The 22,119-nt window shown below is 42.3% G+C and overlaps 1 protein-coding gene across 4 annotated transcripts in view; it reads right to left on the bottom strand.

Annotated features, from left to right (window-relative positions):
• Sox102f (transcription factor Sox102F) overlaps window positions 1-22,119 on the bottom strand; it is a 142,901-nt gene that overhangs the window by 100,443 nt on the left and 20,339 nt on the right. The gene's annotated exons all lie outside the window — the stretch shown is intronic.

Below are 22,119 nucleotides of genomic sequence, written 5' to 3'. Positions count from 1 at the left end.
ATCGCTTCACGTCATAGATCAGTTGCAACGATAGAATAATGCAACTTTATAAATAGCGATTCGTTAAGGAAGGCTCGGGCAAAACAATATATGCGAATAAATGTCGAATGATCAATCAATATCACATGATACAAGAATACGTGTACATTGTATCATGTTGCGCGTAACAAGTAAACAGGTTATATTAAAACACGCAGTTTTCCAGAAAGGCAAGATACCCGCGGTAACATGCTAATAACGCGTGGGTGGGTGCTTTCCGAAAATAAGGAAACATTAAAGGCATCCACTTTTGGGCAGTTGTAACTGAATAAGGTACCTCGAACCGACGTAAAATTATAATCGACTTCTTCGCCCACACATAAAAAATATCATTGTCCCGAATACGAACGTGAGATGAATTTTATTATACAACAATTGCGCCATTATAAATTAAATTACTTTTTTTTTCTGAGATTAATATAATATGTTAATATTAATTTAACATAACATACGTATTTACGTAAGCACTTCGAAGGTAATTATATAATATGTAATTCCGAAACAAGTAGCATCGTGAAAGTTCAGAACCTGCTATCAAGTGACGAGGCTTGCACTCGAATTCGATAACGATCGTGCGAAACTCGTAGCGTTTTCGAGTAATGAACGGCGTGGCGAGGAACAATCGAAGTGGTACGTGAAAAGATCGGCGCGGAGAAGCCGCAAATGTATGCGATCGGTCAGGTAGTTCAGTGGACGAACGGTTTGCCGGTTGGAAGGCGAGTCCGAGCTGCTGGAAGGATGCTGAAGAGGCCGAGTGGTGGCGGCACGGCCGGTGTGGTCAGGTGGCTCGCAAGGACGCGGCAGGCCGTTCACCCGTTCACCCATTCGCCCCTTCCCGCCCCCTCGCCGTCGGCTGCCCCCTTCGCCGGCGATCGCTATACACGCCGGTATTCACGTACACGCAGATCCACGCATACACACGATGACTCTCGCGGATCTCTCTTCCTCTCCTCTGACTCGCGTCGTCCCCTTCGCCCATTCTCTCTCCTCCCGTGCAACTACTACGTGTTTTTCCCCTTTTCCCTCCCTCGAGTCGTCTCCGCTCTAGATCCGAACGCTGAGCGCGGGCTTAACTAAGTTACCGGTATTTGTACTCCGAGAAATCGCCGGTTACTGTACTCCCCGTGTAAACACGATAATTGACCCGTTACACTTTGCACCTCGCGCGAACGAGAATTTGTTTCTTTAAGGCGACACACGCGGTGTCGTCGCCCGCGAGAGAGCTGCTCCCGTCCCGACGTTATTAATTTTTCACGTCTCGACCCTCGCCTCCGTCCGCACTAGTTGCGCGTAAGTGTATTAATGATCGCGAAAGTACAGTAGAACTCGCAAGACGTAGGGGGTTTACGGCGTAATTTTGAGTGGCACGAAAGCGATACTGTTAAAGCAGAATTATTAGCATTTTACGACCGCTATGTTCACTAGAAATTTAAAGAGACGAAGATTATAGACGTAAGATACAAAGTGGAAAAAGAGCATAATGGGGAAAAGAGGTTTGTACATAGTGACGATTTCGAACAATGATTACGCCATGTAGTTCTTCTTCCATCACTTAAATTGCGACATAAAAACCCAAAGCGAGCACGATTGAAACAGGTTTGCCGGGTTTTCGCGTCGGTTTATCTTCGATTTATTGGCACGGATATTAACGGCGTATCTCAAAGTCTGCATAAATCTTGGAATCCGGAAAAGAAATCGACGCCGTCAAATCGGGCCAAGATTTCGCCTCGGCGCGACGATCATCTTTCGGTTTGTTATTACGGGACGACCGAATATTAAAGTGAAAATGTAACGTAATATTCACGCGCTGGATTCAGATCACAATACGGGCTACTTAAAACGGGCGTGAATTCGATCGCTCGTGCCCGCGCTTGTTCAATTTATCTGCGCGAGCTTATGAGATTTATCGTTTCATTCATCGCAACCATAAATATCCGCGTTTCAACGAGGTACGGCCAGCGTGAGCAACGTATTATGATCGCGAGAGCCCTTTACGACAAGGCAGGCTCGTTAATCGCGCGTTCCCCCGCGGCTGGTATCAGCACCACCGCGTAAAACAGCCCATCGACGACTTGCGACGTCACGTTCACGTTAACGTTGAGCAATGCTCGCGGCAATGACGTCACGGATGAAATAATAGACGGCCCGCGACCTCTCCTTCTCAGCGGTTTCTTCCCATCTTCCTCTCTTCAATCGAGAGAAGTTTCGTACGGTACCTTCAGAAAATCGAGAAGAACGAACGACCGGGCGAGCAAGAGGGGGAGGAAGGGGGAGCGAGAATGAAGAGGAGATCCGCTCTCCCGCAGGGAACTAATAACCGGGTTTCACAGGCCTGTCTCTGCTACACACGCGCGCGTACCCGATTCCACCAGCACAAATCAATAGCGAGGGCCAGGGGGGGACGAGGGACCCGAGGGGGGCGGCGATGTAACCCCGGGACGGGTCTGCGAGGCGCGCCCGTCAATGCAGGTAGCCGAACGACGAGGCGGCGGCACGGTGGCTGTTATTAGCTTTCTTTTTCCGTAATACGCGCCCTGTCAACGGCAGGAAATAAGAAGTATTCGGGCGCAGTTACTTTGTCAGTCGGGAAAGCGACAATAATCGCGGGTCCGCGCATGGCCCCCCTCTCCTCCGCGGCCGTGTGCGCTCACCCACTCTTTATCCTTCGATGTGCCGACACCCTTTTTGCCTCCTTTTCTCCCCTTTCGTCTCCTCTCTTTCTGGATGATTCTCAAGAGAAGGAAAGGGTCGCGGGAACTGGCTGCCGTGTACGAGCGCGCGTATAAGAGTAGAGAAGTCGATTGAACAGAAATTGAATGATTGAAGGCGCGCCTCGAGGGCGCTTGATTGTTCATTCAAACAACAATCGTAATTGCATTACACGTCGCAGCGGGACAAACGGAGATAGAAGGGGCTTACTTGTGAAGAATAAATCGGAATGGCAAACGATGCTCTGGCAGTGTCCACCAAGCTGTTAAGATTGAATCTCTACAAAACTTAAAACGCCTCATTTACTGTCCGTCAGATTTACAGTATATTTAAATTTCCACGCGTTTCAAATATGACACGATGCCGCCGAAACTTTTATAAAATACGTGTATAATTTTTAATAAAATAAAAATTTGTCGTACACTTTGTCGAATAAATTATCTCTCCCTTTTAATTTTAATATAATAATATAAAAAGTTTTATCTAATTCGCCGTCCGAATCAACGGATTTATTTGTTTCACAGTAGAGCCTGTTCTTATCGTCGTTCGATGGGAACTCGCGTACTATAGATTCGTGACGAATATCGTATTGGGGGAGATGGCTTTTACACGTTGACGAGTGGCCACCGCCGAGCATACTTTTTGGCTCCTCCATTCGGTCGTTTTCGAGCAGCGGTGCTATGTTAACGTGATTAGCGCCACGAGTCTCTCAAGCACGTTTCGCATCGACGGATTGACGATCAATATCGTTTTTTTAGCGACATACGGACGACGCGTGCCGCGCGCAATCATTAGTCCGTCGAGGACCATTTCGCCGTTGAATGCGACGTTCTTGTTTCCGTTCGACTCTACTTCGCCTCGTTTAATTGTGCCACGGTGTTCTGGTTATGCACCATTTGTTTGGACGCAAGAAAATACCGCCGTAGCAAGGCTTCTTTATTGCAACTGATTTTCCGCTACGCGCGGATAAGCATCTTCGATTACATTTTATATGTCAAAGATATGCAAGCAATAAATTTTAACAAATTTGCTGTTAATATTTTTTTATAGGCGAGACTTAAGATTTTAAATAAAAATAGCATCCACAGAATTAAAGTGTAATATTTTTCTCGACTGTCGTTTCGATAAGAATAAAAATGCGTAAATACACGAAGCTTCTAATCGTTCTCACGGATTATTCACGGTTTCATCGCTGCGGCACTTTCTGGCGGGCCCCCTGAGAGTTAAGTTCATTGTCGGTTTGCAAATTATAGGGCTAGCTACTTTGCGAGTCTCTCGAAATCAATGTGTTGCTCAACGCGACACGTATACGCCTTGAGACTCTTCGAACAAACGCCGTCCGGCATAAAGGAGGAGGCGAGGAGGAAACTAATGATTTGCTCAGTTAATATTTGTTCAGCTATATGTTCCTTTTCGAGTCGCTTCCTAAATCGAGGTTGACGCATTGTTACTGCCGTACGTTGTGATTAACATAATAATGCAAACACAATGACACGGCGAGCTTGACGGCCCGGGCAGTGTTTGAGCAGGTGAAAATTCCACCATGGCCGCGCGCAGTTGCGTAGGCGCCGATATGCGTTGAAACGCGCAAGGCTTCAACGCAATTGTCTATATGCGTCCGCGTACGTGTATACGCGGCGCATAACGAGTAACAATTGTTTTCTAATTCAATTAGTACAACCTCGCGAATTTCCGTCGCGACCGTCCACGCAAAAACGATTCGTATACACGCTTTCTTCACCATTTCTCTTATCGGTGTTCTTCGACTCCGTCTAACATTCACTGGCTAAATAAACATGAAACTACAGAAATTTATAAAAAAAAAAAAACTTTTTGCTAATGACATGATTTCGATTAATGTTAGAAATGACGTAAATGTTGTTGCGATTTGATTAGAGGCGCTTAGATTAAATTCGCAGGTCTCTATTGATGGCAAAGATTTATGGGCTTTCAAGTGTTATTTGTGCCACGTGAAGATATTAATTTATCCCAACACACGTCTGCATCTCGTATTTACGGCGCTGGAAGCGCATCGGTCTTACGGTTTCGGTTTTAGAAAATGGCATTGCTTTCCTGTGCATCGAATAAAAAAATGATCAGGTTGTGACTCAAAGAGTGGCCTTTTATCTCTCCGCTGAATGCGTCTGCTGCCAAGAAAAATGTATACCGGAGATTTCTCATTTCCAGGTAATTAATTTACAATGAACCGGACGAAAGGGGAGCTAATCCTTGTTGCGAGGGTTATTTATGGAGTCGAGCCTCCATTGAGATCACTGCTTACTCCCTTTACCGCGAAGAACAAACGCTCGGCCGAAAAGATTATTCTTTCTTCCGCAACAGAAATCTTCCTAGACCACACTCAGATTATGGCGAAATGTGTTTTTAGCACCCTAAAGCATTTTCGGGAAATTTATTTTTCAGCAAATATAAATTTATGATTAAAAGAAAAGTAATAGTTTAGTTTTTTTATATTAGATAATATTAAATATAGTTAATTATAAACTGCTTTAAAGAAACCCATTAGGATGAGAAAATTAAATTAATGTAATAAAAATGTACCCCATTAATTACGATATGCAAATGATGGAATCGTCTTAAAAAAAAAAAAAAAAAAAAAAAAATCGAACTCGAGCTTGGGACAATTCCCGAGACTGAGAACGCAACGGCGGGATAGCAATCAGTACCGGTTCCGAAACGGGCATACACAGACGGCGGCACACTTAATCGTAAAAAATAATTACGAAGCAAACGCGGAGGAAAAGAGCGCAAACGGAGAAAAAGCATGCAGTCCGGATGCTGGCCGGAAAATGACAATCACTAGGCGCGGGACCGTTTCCTCTGTCTGACGTCAATCTAGTCGGTCGGAGGCTTTACTGCGTCCCGCGGGGAGGGCAAACGGAGGAACAGGGGTGGATTAGGGGAGGGTTGAGGGGAGACAGAGAGAGCAAGAGAGCCTCTGGCGCATTTGCCCTTCGTCAATTTACCGGCCGATCTCTCAGTCGAGGTTGAAATTTCATCGACCTTCGAGTGCAAGAGGGTGTTTTTCTCCTCTCGCCCTCACCCCGCTGACCCATCGACTCCTCCAACCCCGCCTTCGTAACTGCGCCCGTGTTCGCTTTCGTCACTCGATAATCGTTCCGTCGACGGGGCGTCCCGACAGGTGTCCACCAAGGACACCTCACCTCGGTCCGATCCCCGAGTGTGTCTTCACGTGATGGCGTCGCAGGTGACGTAACTCACATACCAGCGTGACTTCGCGCGCACTTCACGTTTACGACGCCTATGGTTCTCGCTTACAACGAGACATAAATGTATACTCCGCGATCTACCGACAAAAAAAAAAAAAAAAAAAGATACACGGTATTCATTTTCTTTATCGCGTAATATCGTCACGAAGGGTAGATACGTCATCTTGCTTCTACCTTTGATAAGAGCAGATGGTATGGCTGTAATTACGTGTTAAGCTCTTTTTCGCGTCTACTCTTTAACTTCGGCAACTGAATCGATCGGGTCTCAAACACGTCTCCGTTTTTCGACATTTTCTTTTCAACTGATCTTACAAGTTGCCAAACTCAACTACCGCGAAGAGAAAATAACTTATTATTAATTTATAAGTCCAAAAATTCGTTATAATTTTTTTAATTTTAATAACAGCTTGTATTAATTTTTTTCCGTTTTCTTATTGTATGTAATCTTATGTAATTTGATACGTCTGTAATATAATATAAAATTGATTAATAAGTAATAAATTTATTACAACATATATGTTTTCAATAATCAATTATCTAAATCTTAACGAGATATAAATATTTATTAATGTCCCGTTCAGATAACTAATATTTCGTATTATTCTTTTAATTAGGCCAGCAAATAATTGTGAAAAAAAACTTGATATGTTAACTTATTAAAATTTTATTTTAACGTTCATTAAACGGATATACTTATTTGACACGAAATAGCTAGAGTAGTGTGGATAGTTTTATGAATAAAACATTGGTAATATATCAGCTTTATACATTTGACGAAATATATGCCTTAATAGCATTGATGATAGACCGACTTCAGCGATAATTATCATTATTATAATAAATACATGTACACCAATAAAATAAAGACTAACTTATTTTTTTACACAAATATTTTTCATAGATAAAAAGTTATCAATACATTCTTAATTTTATTTCTTATACCATGTTTTATTTTAATTATCGTAACTGTGTTATAAATTTAAGAATTTTTATTAAATTAACAATTTAAAAAATTAAGCATACACAATGTTCTAAATTATATTTTTAAAACATTTTGCAGCAGTTAAAAAAAAGAAAAAAAATTAAAAAAAAAACCCGTAAGTGGATATTATTATAGAAACAAAAAAACCCATGGATCAATATTTAATTTATGCCGCAAAGCAGTTTTTCTCTTTGCATGAATGATTAATTCATTCGCATTTGATAGCTTTGTTGATCTTTTTCTATCTGTTATTCAGATAAAAACGCCCAGTATCTTTAGGGTAAAGCATCGCGCAGCAGATGGATAGCGTCTTACTCTAAATTGGCTTACAACGTTTATTGTCCATCGTTTTCCCCGTCAGACAATATCAAAGCCGCTCTTGGCCGCGCACTAGTTTTCCGCGTAATGAAGGCAGTGCCACGGCACGTTGTTGGCGTTTAAAAGTCCGGGAGCAGTTCCTTATTAGTTATTAGTATATATTCCGGCGAGGGGCAAATGAAATGGTTTACAAACGCGAGAGCAAGAATAGAGCCGGAGGCTTGAATGGGGCCTTTGAATTACTGGTGGCCGCTTGTTTTGTATAGACACATAATGTATACGTATTCACGCAAACCTGCTCGTCTGTGCACCGCCCGTTAGCGCGTGTGTATGCGATTTCGGTGTATACGTACATGCGTCGCGTCTCGACAAGTAATATATAAGTATGGCGGTGCGAGCTGCTCTCGGACTTGTACACGCGGATCCGCGAAGTCCGTGCAAAGAGAAGATACGAGAGGTTGGCCATTCCGCCAACAGGCACCATCCATCGTTGCGGTCCTTCCGTCGCCCTTCCGCCGTCTTTTTCAACTCTCCCTCTCCCCTCCCCCCACACTAGCAACCGTCTGAAAAGTCTTGCGTCGAGTCGTACGCCCTGTCGTCTTTTGAAAAGAATAATCTCCCTTTCTTTCTCTCTCTTTGAAACATTAGCAATTCTATGATCGCCACCTTTATTTATACGCAACGTTCTTGCTACTGACTCTTCTATCCTCTATTCGCCCTTTCGCGTGACACATGGACGACGGGTCCATACGTAGATGTAGAATACGCTTCAGAGTTAGCATCCTCCTCTTTATAATTTTTAAGCAACCACTAATGAATAATCTTTCTAAAGGAATATCATTATTACGTTCTTTCTTCCTGTAATAAGTTCCTTTACTGTAATAAGTTTGAGAGGACCATTCGTCGTTTATTTCTATACCGAGCTTAAAGCACTGTATCTCTGGTACCTTCGAGTAATAATTCTAAACCACCCTGCGCGTTATGTAACACATAGGGTGGAAAGAAAGGCCAGCGTCGCGCGGGTGGAGAAGCCGCCGACGGTGTGGCGGCGGACGTCGCCTTGTTACAAAATACTTTAATTAATGACTCCTCGGAACAAATTTACCTTCATTATTAGCACATTCATGCCGGGCGACGTGGCCGCACCGCGTACATGAACGCGCGCACGCAACACGTGTATCAGAGAGGCACAAAGCCGGCATTGTGCAGAACCACTCATAAAAGACGCCTGTTCTTGCGCGGGCTTTAAATAATTCAATTCACCGAATGCTCTTCCTCCACCAACTGCATCGCTGCCTTTTGCTGCCTTCTCGCCGGAAGAAGCGCGGCGCGAAAAATGTACGGGAGGACAGTCGGCGAGAAGAAGAGAAGAAATGAAGAAAATGCAAAAGGCACATCGCGACACGTGTGTCGTTAGATCGCGTTAGGTGACTCAACAACGGCGGGATTGATCAACGTCGAAATCACCGATCGATTATGCCTAAAGTACGAGTAAAGCTGCAACTGAATTCCGAATACCAGCTGCATTACGAAATACTTGATTTCGAGAATGCTGTTATCTCTGGTATTAATTACGCGTCTTGTATCGTTGCGGCATCTCGTAATTCATGTTCCAACGGCGTTACGGACAAAAAGAATCTCGAACGGGTGACGTATATTTGATATACTATAGTTCCGGAGAATCGTAACAATACTATTTTCTACAACGTGCGCGGCATAATTACAAGTTAAAAACGAAATCGCTGCACCGACGAGCAAATGCCCAGTCGCAAAAGCTTACAAGATGAATGCCGAACAACGTGCATAATAGCTCTTCTGTTCGTATCCTTCGTACGTCTAGACTAGAGAGTTAATAAAGCGTGTAAAGAGAAAAGACTGACAACATGCTCGTTTCTTATCCGAGCTAATTATTCACGCGTGCTTAAGAAACGAGGTTCGAAAAACCATTGAAACGGTACTCGAGAACATTTCAGAAACGCATTACATTTAATATAAAGAAGTGCGATGTAATTTCTCATGCACTTTGTTTCCTTAGAAATCAAATAAAAAGTCGTACGTATTTACTTTTTATTTTTGCCCGCCCGTTCATGCAGTCTCTAACTACCGAGGGGAATGTTTTTCGTACGCTCCTAGAAACCTCCGCGTGCATCGTCACGGTATCCCCTAAACAGGTGCTCTCGAAACGGACGTTTCGCCGCGGAGAAAGTCTCGTCGGCCGCGGCTAAGCAAACGAGCGGAGCGATACAGAGGCGCGCGCGCGCATGGATTTTCCGGGACTGCGGCGGCTGCTGCGAGAAAAAGGGTGAGCAGAATGGAGATGAGCGGCGCAAGAAGCGAAACAGACAAGAGAGACGGAACGAGAACGGAGACGGTTAACGGAGGTGGCAAGGGGAGGGAGGGAGGCGAACACTGAGCGCGGAGACGGAAGAAGAGGATCACAAGAGGAGGAACGGAGCGGGAAGCAAGGGCAGAATACTACACAAACAGCAGAGAAGAGCATTGGGAACGGAGCACAAGAGCGTGCACCGGCTCAAGGCGAGGGAGAAAAGCAGAGTCTCCGCGCTCGTTCCGGCCTCTAGCCAGACAAACGGCCCTTCGCCCGACGTAGAAGTCGCGCGCTTTTTGCGGCGCTCGTTCAAGTTTACATTTACGGACTGATCCTCTTACCCGTTGTCACTGGACGCTCCGCTCCGCTCGCTCGCATTGCCGGCTTGTATGCAGATGCATTCGTCGGCATCGCCGCACCGGTGATTATCGCGGCTCGCGGCGTACGGACTCGCTCGCCCTATTTAACGAGAACAATGCCCTGCCGGGCGTGAGGACATTAATGCGCGGCTTCTGTCCGGCTTGATAGAAAGGCAGGGCGGCGCAGACCCGGCTCGCCACAGGTGTCGCGACTCAATGATAATTGGGCGGGGAAACTGTCGTGCGTCAAGCGACGAGTATGGCCTTCTGTGCCCGCAACCCTTTCCAGTCGCGTGCATGCGCGATTAAAGTACGCAAGTGCCGACGAGGGTTCCGTTCGAATGGCCGGTGCAGCGTATTATGTACGTGTCACAACGGCGAATCGCATGACTGAACATCATTTCTAATAAAATTAATTAAATCTATCCATAGAAAAACTTGGCGAAATGGTCAGTCTACTGTTCATTTTTTCCCCCTGAGAATTTATGTATACATGTATTTTATATAATGATAATATAAATCGTTTGTGTCTAAATTTCCTGACTAACAAACTGTGGTGCAATGCAGAGTTCCCGTTATGTTCGTTGCAGATGCTTAATAAGTTCGAAGTTACCGGCGCAAGACGAAAATGTCTTGCTGCTTTTTTTCTTTTTTCTAGATCGTGCAATAATAATTTCCATCTTGTACGTTTTCACCGGAAATATTAAGCGATATGATATTTTAGATAAATGTCAAACGTTTTTGCGTTCTTGTAAAATCGAGCTATCAAATTATGAATATCGTTTCACAGTGATTGCGTTTGATAAAGCAGGCTTAGATAAATATGCTAATTTCTAAATTAGAAAATATTTTGCATAAAATAGAATTTTTTTTACATAAAATAAAAATATTGCTCAATATTAAAGAACGCATTTATAAAAATGATTAAGTATTCCACTGTATCTATTAAATAAATTGAAATAAGAAAATTTGACATTAAAGCAAACATGTTAATTTAATAATAAAAAAATGCTTAAAATAATACGTAACAATTAAAAAAAAAATATTAAACTTCGAATAATAAATCTTTTGTGTAATAGAAATGAATTTATCTGCTATATAAAAATTTTGGCTTTAATAAAATGTCAAAAAATAAACATTTCGTGAATTTAATTTGCAATTTTATAATGCTGTAATTTTGTTTTCTTATAAAACTAAATATTACATAATTATTAATTTGATAAGTCCAAGAATATAATTAAAATATATTAAAAAATTAAAAATAAGATAGAAAAAAAACAAAGTCTTGTCGTTTTGACATATCTAAAATGTTCATAACGATTGTATCTCACATACTATGTTTGCTCGTGATTAGAATGCAAAGGGAATGACTTCATAAAAAGAAATGGCATGATGAATCGGCAGGTGGCATGGAATTAGTGAAGAACGAAGAGCTTGCTGCCCGTCAATTACATAATCAACGAATGATATCGAGAATGATAATGCGTAACGAGTGGCGAACCAACAGGCCGCTTCCGAACTGGTTCGAGAGTATACGATTTTTTTTCGTCCCCTCTTAGTCGAACGAAGGGAAATAAAAATGCGATTCGCCTCGGCGAAGAGTCAAGTCGTCGGTCGGACTGTTTATTTACTTTATTATAGGCTGCGCTAACGGTATCGGTCGCATCACCGCCGTCTTGTTGCCCTCTTCTTTTGCCTTTTTACGAATATCCGATAATTGCGTCTCTCGAGTGGCGGCAATGCGGCGAAGATCTAATATTTGCTTTCCTTTTCAGACAACGACTTTAGATAATTGCTAATATTTATTTGTCATAATCCGAAAATGAGAACAAACATTTAATAAATATTGTTTCCAATTGTATATGAAAGAAGTTACAAACGAATTATTTAAATTTAAATTAATTTCTCGGACAAACGTATGTATAAATATACTGTATTGTTTATAAAAATTATTTAGGTAAATCGAAAATTACTTTTACGTTACATCTCTTTAAGAATGTCTTTAGAGAAATATTTTAAGAAAGTAGCGGAAAAAATTTTTTTTTATCCGCAAATCGCGCGTTATTTCAAGACAGTTATTTCGCACAAATTTTACAAAAGAATTTCGCGAAAACGTGAAAACATACCGCAATGTGTTGACAGTTACATATTTATTTTCAGCTAGGTAACTCATTAATTCAAATTTAATTCTTGTATGAAACTTTGTCAGTACGACGTTAAGACATTAAGACATTTACATTTCAAACAATACAATAAACCTCTTCCAAGTTTTTTTGCGCGAGAAATATTTTCTTGAAACTATCGCCATGTATATTCATATGAGCTCATATTTCTTTGCAAAGAAAAAAATGCATCGTAGTTTCAGTAATTCCGAAAAACGTTACATCATTACGTTATGTCTATTATGTTTAATAATTGCTCAAAAAAAAAAAAAAAAACCTGATTATTTATCTGAACGTGACATATTGAACGGAATTTATTTTCGACTAATATATTCTTTTCTGTTATACGTTTAGTGATCAAAATAGTTTAACGATTACACATTTACAAAAACAGTTGCCGGTATGATACATTCATCTGCATTTTTAATCGCCATAAAAAATTTTATCGCACTTGCCGCAAATTCAAAACATCTCGTGAAAAGACTCATTAACAAGTTTTTCTCCTTACTATTATTTTAAAATATCTCAAATCGATGGTCAGTCGACAAGAAAAGGAACAAAGCGAAAATCGTTTCAAGACCGGACCAAGAGAAGAAAAAAAAAAAAAAAAGAGCCAAACCTGACATTTGCGCGTAGGTGTCAACAATTTATTACCCATCATGCTTAGTTGCTCAAGCCAGCCACATATATTGGCTTTAAAGGTCTACGAAATGTTAGGACATTATTTTCGGTGATTACTGCTATTCTTTGATTAGGTGCCGCTCCTCTGTTCACTGCGTTTCCTTACCACGATGATCGCGACGCGTTAAATTCCAACGAAATTGTTGAAGAGACGAACAGCAAGCTTCAAAATAAAGAAGAAGAAGCGGGGTAAAAAGGAGAGAGAGAGAGAGAGAGCGAGAAAAGAGAAGAAGGTGGAGTGTTTCGAAATTCGTAACGATAATTTATATGGGTTCCGACCGAACTCACGGTCCCTCGTCACGATAAGATTGGGCCATCAGAGGCCTTTACATGGATACACGAAATATCTAAGTGCTGGATAACAGCTTCTACAAAGGGCTAAAACCGATTCCCGTGGGCGAGATAGAAATTTCTTTATATTACCTTAATTTCGTCCTTAATAAAAATTTATCAACGACAAAGTTCGATTGATAAAAATAATTCGATTAACGCGCAGTCTATTTACGTAACACCCGCTTTCACCTAGAAGTAAATTAATAACGTATAAATATTAATAATTGCATCGTTGAATTCGATTTAATCGCGGCTGTTATCGGTAACTATAAAATCACTCAGGAGACGCTTCCGATTGCGGCGTACGATTTCTCGAGGCTTACTAAGCGCTGTGTAAAATATACACTTTCTCCGAATATTAACCTTTGATGACATCGCGATTTCAATAAATTTCACGTATTATATTTTATCCCGCGCTACCTCGCCACAAAAATTATATTTTTAATTTTCTTTTAAGAATTATTCGCCAAGAATAATTAATCCTAATTTTGGCAACATGTAGTACCGCGAAAAAGAGATTGATGGAGAGAGATCGCGCGGCACAAATACAATGCCTGTACAAGAAAAGGCAGGGGAAGGCATGCCGGACCGACGGATGGAGGCGAAAGAGAGATCGAGAGCAGCCGGCCCGGAGCTACGGAACATTTAACCGAACAAAAGAAGCCACTATAGGCAGCAACGTCCGACGGCGCGTTTCATAAAGATACGGATTTATCGCCACCGTGCCCGAAAAGGGGCTCGCCGCGCCGACGACGAAGAGTTCTGGCCGCGACAAAAATACGAGCCCTTTAGCTTCAACACCTTGCCGCCTAGCAGCGATTCCACGGTGTCACGCATTACCTACATTCGAGAAACGAGTTCTCACGCGGGAGTTTCCAAATTAAACTTCGTCACGCGAAAAGAGCGCGCCGCCGATCGAACCCGCGAATAACGGAAGTTTTCGAGTGTTCCCTCGGCACGGAGGATTACACGAGTTTTGTATGTGAGCGCACGTATCCCTCATACACTCGACGTTTTTATATTATTGCGATTTCAGTCCAAATACCGAACGGAAAATATCTCACGCGTCTCTATCGGGAGGTATGCTTTCCTGCTAAATTATAAGCTGGCAAAGTTGCACGCGAGACGAATTTTGCAAGACAATTCAACTGTTACAGACTTGGCGAAGAATCGACATCGAGCGACCCGCTAACTCTCTTTTATAATTTCATTTACAGTCAATTACATCGCGCGCAAACGATGTCGTAAATTATACTTTTGCGTCATGTCTTATCAATTGCGCATAATTCTTATGGCGGGCAGTGATGTTAGATGGGACGGGTTTTTACGCGCATGTGCGGCCAGTCAGGCCTCAGTTCAGTATACGTTACTAAACGTAGAAGACCCTTTTTAGGAAAAACTCGAGTTTTTGGAATTTTAGGATAAAACTCGAATTTTCAAGTGGCAATTAACAATTCGATCGGCAAGTATAATTTTAACGATGTCTTCGAGAGTGTATCGAGCGCGATATACAGTATTTATTTCACCGCTGTGTCGAACCGTTCCCGCAAATAATCGAGACGTCTTATAATTAGTTCGCATTGGAGCGTGTGCACGCGTGAGTAAAGGAAACCAAGCTATTTTCGGAATTTCATTTTTTTAAATGATACAATTCTCAATGCTGTTGTTCGAAAAACCTGACGTGCGATTTTCTACTTCAATTTCCTATCGACCACTTTATCGGTACGGACAGATAGCAAAATCAGCGTACATCCGTGGTCCATGGAGGTTCCGTGCAATAATCTGGCTGTCTACCAGGCAGGTCGGTGACAGCAGCTGGTCGCGATCCAGCATCGGACGCTTCCAATCTCGTTGCCCCCTCCGCGCCGTGCAAGAACTGCTCCGCTTCTGTCCGTCCTCTCGCATTCTCGCTCTATCTTACCAGCTCTCTCTTATTCGCTCTTTATCTTCCGTTTCTTCCTGTCCTTCCCTTCTCGCTCTTTCTCGTTCTTTTCAGTCTCTCCCCCCTCCCTCTATCTCCCTTTTCGTGCCGCGACTCGAGTCTACCCTGATTTACGCCCGTTCACCTGCTCATCCGTTTCAAGAGTGGCCCACTTGCGCCTCTCTTTCCGGCTGCCTCGCGCGTTTCATGAAGCAATCGGGGACGTAGCAGCCTCACATTATTATCCTGAGCCCGACTATCGAGAGCCGTATTTAGAAATCTTTGTATTACGAAGAGTCGTTAGCCGTTGTATACGCCGCGCGGAGTCGTCCGACTGGGATATCTCGTATTTATTACCGTGCGCGGTCCAGTATTTGTAATGCGATCGCGTGTTAGATCAATCCGGGCAAACCTGACCGTCTCGCGGCCGCGCTAAAAGTCGACCGTTAATGATTTCGTCGGGACACGCGAGATAATTATTCCGGCAAACAAAGTAATCGCTAATTGAACGTTACGCTAACGAACAGGAATTGAAGGTAAGCGAAAGCGCACGCTATTCTACTGCACCTACTGTAACAGAGATAACGAACAAACAAAATGAATAAACAATGAACATAATGCGATACCGGGTAGCACCCTACAGTAAAAATTTCCTTGCGTTAAATACGCAATTAGATTGTAACTGATATTATTTCCCTTTCCGTTACAGTGGATAAGCATAACCGCACAATACATCGCCACCACTTCTGAACAACAGCCTTTAGGCAATCTGCAACACATCTATCCGACAATTCCCTCTTAATTAACTAAAGTATGGTAATAGCTGAATTCAACCAAATGGCATGCCGCGAGAATAAAATTATCTCTTTTCAGAAGATACTATTAACTTATAATGTCACATTTTAATATTATTAATAGAAGACGCGCCTCCTCACCGGCGCTGTGGTTAAAAATATATTAATAAAGAATCCATAAAAAGTAAAGATAAAAATACTTAAGCGGTGTAAAAAGTAAATAATCTTAAAACGAAAAAGGTGGAACCAATTTAATCGAATGGACAGTGAATTCGCCTGCATAAAATGACGAATATTAATGAATGCTGCGAGAAAATTTATGACAGAATGTATAATAATTCTATAATAGTTGTAGAATCGGTTTATAGTCAACGGCCAATTTAAGAAATGCAAGTTTCACAGAAAGGAGATATAACGGTATAAATTAGTATAAAAGACTGAAGTATAACGAGCACCTTTCAACGATAATCTCATGGGAGATTCGATTCCCGCAGCTCCACGTGTATCCGCGGCTCGTTAATAAGTATTCGAATGACGTTCGCTATTCGGAACCTTGAGATGTCATGAATAATCGAAATATTCTGTTAAAACATAACAAACTCTGTGAATCCCGGAGAAATCTAATACGACATTAAAATTCGTTCTTTTCAATCGACGAAGTTAACGACATCGCTCGTACCATAATTTTACCGATTATTTCGTTGTCATTCAAGGCAAAATACATAAATCGATTTTAACGCGAAAGTATAATTGACGTTTCGGCCGAACGTTGAAGACGATTGGCAATAATATAAAAGTTATTATCCTCTAAAGTAACGAGTACTATCTAAAAGAAAAACCACGTGCGATCGTGTAACACAGTATTCGTTAAGAGCACGAAAAAATTACGACACCGTCACTGCAGACAAGTGCCCAACACTGTATTTCCGTTCGCGGCGAGAAAATGCGATAATTGTGATTAAAACGCTGAATAAAACGCTATTATTGCAACCATTTTAGCTTGGCGCGGCGATTAGAAATTGTAATGCTGCAAAAGCGGGTATAAAACCATCGTGAAATGAATGTATAATATTTCGAGAAAGCCGATACATTGGAACACGAACGGGTATCCGGCAAGCAAAGTCCAATTTTGCTCAACGTATGCGGATTATGCCTTTTCTTCATATTAATTAACTGGACACGATATAATCGCTCTGCGTCTTTACTAGATAACGTAGCGTGACGTGACAAAGCATAAACTCGTGTAACACCATAATAGCATATCTTTGAGTAATTTCATCGGCGTTAGTGTTACGGTACCGCGGCACGCACGTAAAGACCGCGCGCGGTGCTGTCTACGTACTCCCGTGAAATTCATCGGGGGTGTAAAGTGTAAACGATCCGCCACGACGGGCCGTTACTGGCCGAACAATGACCCGGCGTTTCGATTAATCGGAAACAAGTTTGTCCGATCGACCGGTGGAGTAGTAACGAGAGAACATTGGCGCGAAACGCGCGAGGCAGACGTTGCGACGAGGGACGGAAAGAGAGGAAGAGATGAAGAGCCACTCGACGGTGTCACGACAAAACGCAGGTACGTACTTAAGTATATATAGTGGTACCCGCAGGAGGCAGCGCGGGGAGGCGCCTCGGCTGTAAAGTATAAAGCATTAAGCGTTAATCTCGGCGGTGGACAAGATAATGCCCGAAGTCGGCTCCGTGTGAGGAGCCTGTGAGTGGCTATTTATCTCGAGTTTAAATCGATTTGTATGCTAATCCACGAGAGAAATCCGCCTGCGTACATAAAACTGAAGGAGGCCTACAAAACTCAGCCTCCATGAGATTCCAGATATATCCCTGACTAATTAGGCCCACCGTCGCCCTGCCTTCTTTCCTCGGTCTCTCCTCCGTCCCGTCACCCCTTTCGATGATACCGACCTCCCACCCATCGGGAGTCACTTCTCTTCGTCGAGAAACCATCGTGTTTCGCCGAACACCGTAGAAACGCCAACTGTTTGTTCGAAAGAAAGGAAGAGAAAGAAGAAGACGAAAGGAAAGGAGTCTCTGCTTCGTTACGACAACGGCGACTACAACAAACGTTCGCGGTCGCTCTCTCATTCACCTGTATTAACTCCACCGATAAATGCCTCGGGATTCCAGGGGCCAGATCGCCGCTATAAAGGATCGTGCTTCGGCAAAAGAGCAAAACGAACGAGGGGAGGAGCAGGACTCTCGGAGGATCGTCGCGCGAATGACCGCTCGCGATCAGCTTCGTTGACACTACGATGGCGCTCTCGTTGACATTTTCTGAGGAGCAAACTCGTTAGGGCCGAGGGTACCCGTCCATCAGGTCAATGACCGTTTCATCGATAGCGTAAGCAGCTGCAGGGTAGCGCTCTTGACGCGCGCGCGCGATAGATGTGTCACGTTAGACAGAAATTCGGAAATTTTAAATTAACGCGTTCACGGAGATTTACGATCCTTAGTTTAACCTCGATTTTACTAAATATCGTGCAAATAGCTATCTATTTTCTAAAATGTAATTATATATTTTATCGACAATAAATAACTAATTAATCCGCGTTATGTGTCTCGATAGCAGAAAAGACTCGATATTTTTATTGACGATCGAGAGATCAAACGCTTTCTTCCGTTTTGTGGAATTTAATTCTAACTAATCTCGATAATATGGATCTGGATGCTGTGGGATGTTACGAGGGGAACTTGAATCATTTCCGAATGATCATCAAGTGGGCGTGTTGTCTCTTAAGCCATAATATGGAAACTAACGTGGACGCGAGAAGAATGGCCGTCCCGCTTTATTTCCTGAGTTGCCTCGTTTATGAGTCGAACCCACAAGCATTAAATCTGTGAATTGCTTTGATCTTTTATATTTATTTCGTGGAACAGGGGGATTCGATGAGTTCGGGTGGGCGAACGGGTCAGGTAACCTCGCCGCGAAATCGCTCGACTAAAATGTAAATGACGATCCACATTCAAAACCAAAATTTCTTTTGAAATAGTGATTAGACTTTTGATAATATGTTTCCCGCTGCGCATGTTACACTGCTTTTAATCTAAAATTAATTTACATATAATGAGAATAAAAGTTTATTGCATAATTGTTCTAAACTAACTCTACATACACGCCTCAATTGTCTTGAAAATATTCCGGTGTAAATTTTCCACGGCATTAGTGAACACGACGAGATAATCGACTTGTCACGCGCACTAAAAAACGATGTTGCGATTACCGGGGCGTTCAATATTTATATTTTATGTCGATATTCGATAAAAATGGCAGTAAACTTATTCATCCGTCCGTGCGCGTTTCTCAGATAGGTAAGTGCTTAAAAAGGACCAATTATGCGAGGAAACTTTAATTTGCATTTCGCTCCGGGTCGCGAGATAAGATCGCGCATACCGCGATCGGTGGACGCGGCAGCATGCGTTTCGAGACAAACTGGTATCTGGGCTGACTGGACATTGTTCCACTCTGAATAACCGGCCGTAACAATTGAGTTCGGTTTTGAACAAAGGACTCTATTAGGGCACGCGCGCATTTTCCATGCCAAGGCGAGCGGGATTGGCTAAGAAGACAAATCGCACGATCCGCAAACGGCGCGATCTCACATTGTATTCTCTCGATCTATATGGATAAAACCACCTGTTTCGCAAAAATCGCCACCGATGCTTTCGGCATCGATCTATCAATGATTGCACGCGCCTCGATAAATCAAGAAAGCGTGCAAACGAGAATGTATATGTTCAATGCGTAACTAACAGAAAGCAAATAAAGATGATGCTATGTATAATCTATTAAAAATATGTGAAATATTTAATTAAAGTGCTCAACCGTTAATTATACGATGGGACGGGGCAAGATACGTTTCTCCACAAAATTGTACAAGTTAGCACTCGATGTACGAAAAATGTCATCGTTTTTGACGTGGAAAATTATGATATCCTATGATCTTTATGTCCGACCACGGTGGATTTACATGCAAATTGCCATGTACAAAATGAATATGCCGCGCTTTAAAGGATTTCATTTTGAACATTTACGAGCTCCTAACACACCGAAACGACCGTAAGAGCACCAGCAATACCGACGAACGTAACTCAGCGCCGATCGTTGAAGAGCACGTGAGAAACAAGCGAAGAAGATTTACGACAAGGGAAATATACCTTCTAGACCGACCGCGCGTGTACATTTTAGCGCGGAAGAATGGAAGGAGGCTGCGAGGGAAAGAAAGAGTTATCTCGTAAGAGTTGCCAACAACTCGCTCTTCTTTGTGCAACGCGTAAAAGGTTTAACCTTACGTACTACAGGGGTTGACTTTGTGCACGGCGAGCTCGAGAGACGTTTCCCTGACAACTTTTATAATTCGAATATGGCTATGTCAATTTGTATCACGGAAGTAATTATCACAGCGTGTAAAAAGTAGATATTAAAATTTTTCAAACAACAAATTAAATATGATTTAACGTATATAAAATATTTATACATTTTCTACTTATCAGACAAATAAAATATTTATTATAATATAATTTATTATAAATTTTATTAAATAAAATATTAAGGACACATTTAATAAATTTAATTAATTATGTATGCTCTTAAATATCGATTCTTTATATTATTATAAAAAATGTGTCGATTATCTTTCGTTAAATATTTGTATCGAGAATTCTAAGAACGAGAGAGGTCCTGCTGTTTCCCCGTGCGTATCTCGCGGTGGACGTTTTACGGTATTCGGTAGAGCTATAAATCGTCGGGCCTGGTCCGATTTATGCATCGATATCGGTACACTTAAGTATACAAATGTGCCCTTAATTGGACTGTCTCCTCCTGTGTGTACTATAAAAGCGGCACTTCACACGGTCCCCAAATCACTGCTGACAGGGACTCCTTTTAAGTCAAAAATATGGCCACTAAAAGTGACCACTATCGAGTGGTACGCACAGCGAAGGAACGTGATTTCGCGAGAGACATAACGCGCAACGAAGAAACTTGTACGAGAAACTTGGCTTCGGCAGGTGCAGAAGTAATGATATTGCGTGATACGTGCGTTCTCTGTTTTGAAATATAAGAAATAAAACAGAGAAATGTAAAAGCTACGCAAGGAAGGAAAGATACGGCGAGATACGCGGTAAAATAAGCTCCAACGAAAAGGGAATCCCTGTAAAATGAAAGCCTACGCCACGTCGTCGCGTTCATTCGATATCTTAATTTCCTACCGCAAATGCCGCGGTACGGGATCGGCTTAATAACTTGATGCAACCGCATTGTGTATCTAGGGTATCCGTATATCCACAATGAAGGATAATAACACACGGGATATAGACGACTTCTAGTGACCGTTAGGTCCCGAAGAAATCACAGTTGCATTAGGAACGTATAATTAAGCGGTTTGATTAATAATTTATTGCGTTAAGATCGTAAAATGTAATCCTGCAAGAGAAGAGAATATACGTTTTCTCACATCGGGCTTCATTGCAACAATCAGCAAGTTCGTGTAATTATCCTAGCCAGCCGTTTGCTCGTTCTAAATATTTCATTGTCTTGCACTTTCAGATTGCTATCGGATTACGTTTCGCGAAAAGATAAAATTTTCCGCGATGTATATTATACAGTAATAAATTCAAAACTTTTGCCAAATTTTATTTTTTTTTAAGTAAAAGACAGAATTTTACGCAGGCAATTCTACCAAATAGAAATTTCTTTTTTAGAACCGCGTTTTAATTAATGATTTTAGTAATCCGGTTTATTTCGACGAATTAACGAATGTCGAAGTATCCTGCCGACTGACAATCTATATCTGCCACGCAATGTGTTACACCGCAAACGTGACTGAATCGCGCGGCGTTAGCGAGAGAACGATTTTGCTCTTGCGGCAAGAATAAAGCGAGCCGCTGTCGTGATCACGTGCGCATGATAACCGAAACTAGTGGGACAATGTTTATTTGCCTACTTCGCATCCGTGTCTACGCCACGATAGCGCGCGTCTCTGAACGATTATCAACATTCGACAATTGAAGGATTTATCGTTCCATTTGCTCACGTATTCGCCCCGAGAATCGCTCATGACTACACCAAGAAGTGCGGCGAGACGGCGAGATCGACCGCATGCACGGCATTCGCCGCGCCGGTTCCGCAAGCATCGCGATTCGAGATATTCCGACATAATGACTTGAAGATTCCTATTAACGTCTGCAAAAGATTAATCCTGCAGCGACTCCATATTTATCTACCTTCTGCAAAGTG

This window comes from Cardiocondyla obscurior, linkage group LG04 (genome assembly GCF_019399895.1).
Source record: "Cardiocondyla obscurior isolate alpha-2009 linkage group LG04, Cobs3.1, whole genome shotgun sequence".
Lineage (NCBI taxonomy): Eukaryota > Metazoa > Arthropoda > Insecta > Hymenoptera > Formicidae > Cardiocondyla > Cardiocondyla obscurior.
The sequence above is the reverse complement of the archived record's forward strand: the minus strand, read 5'-3'. Positions and strand labels throughout refer to the sequence as shown.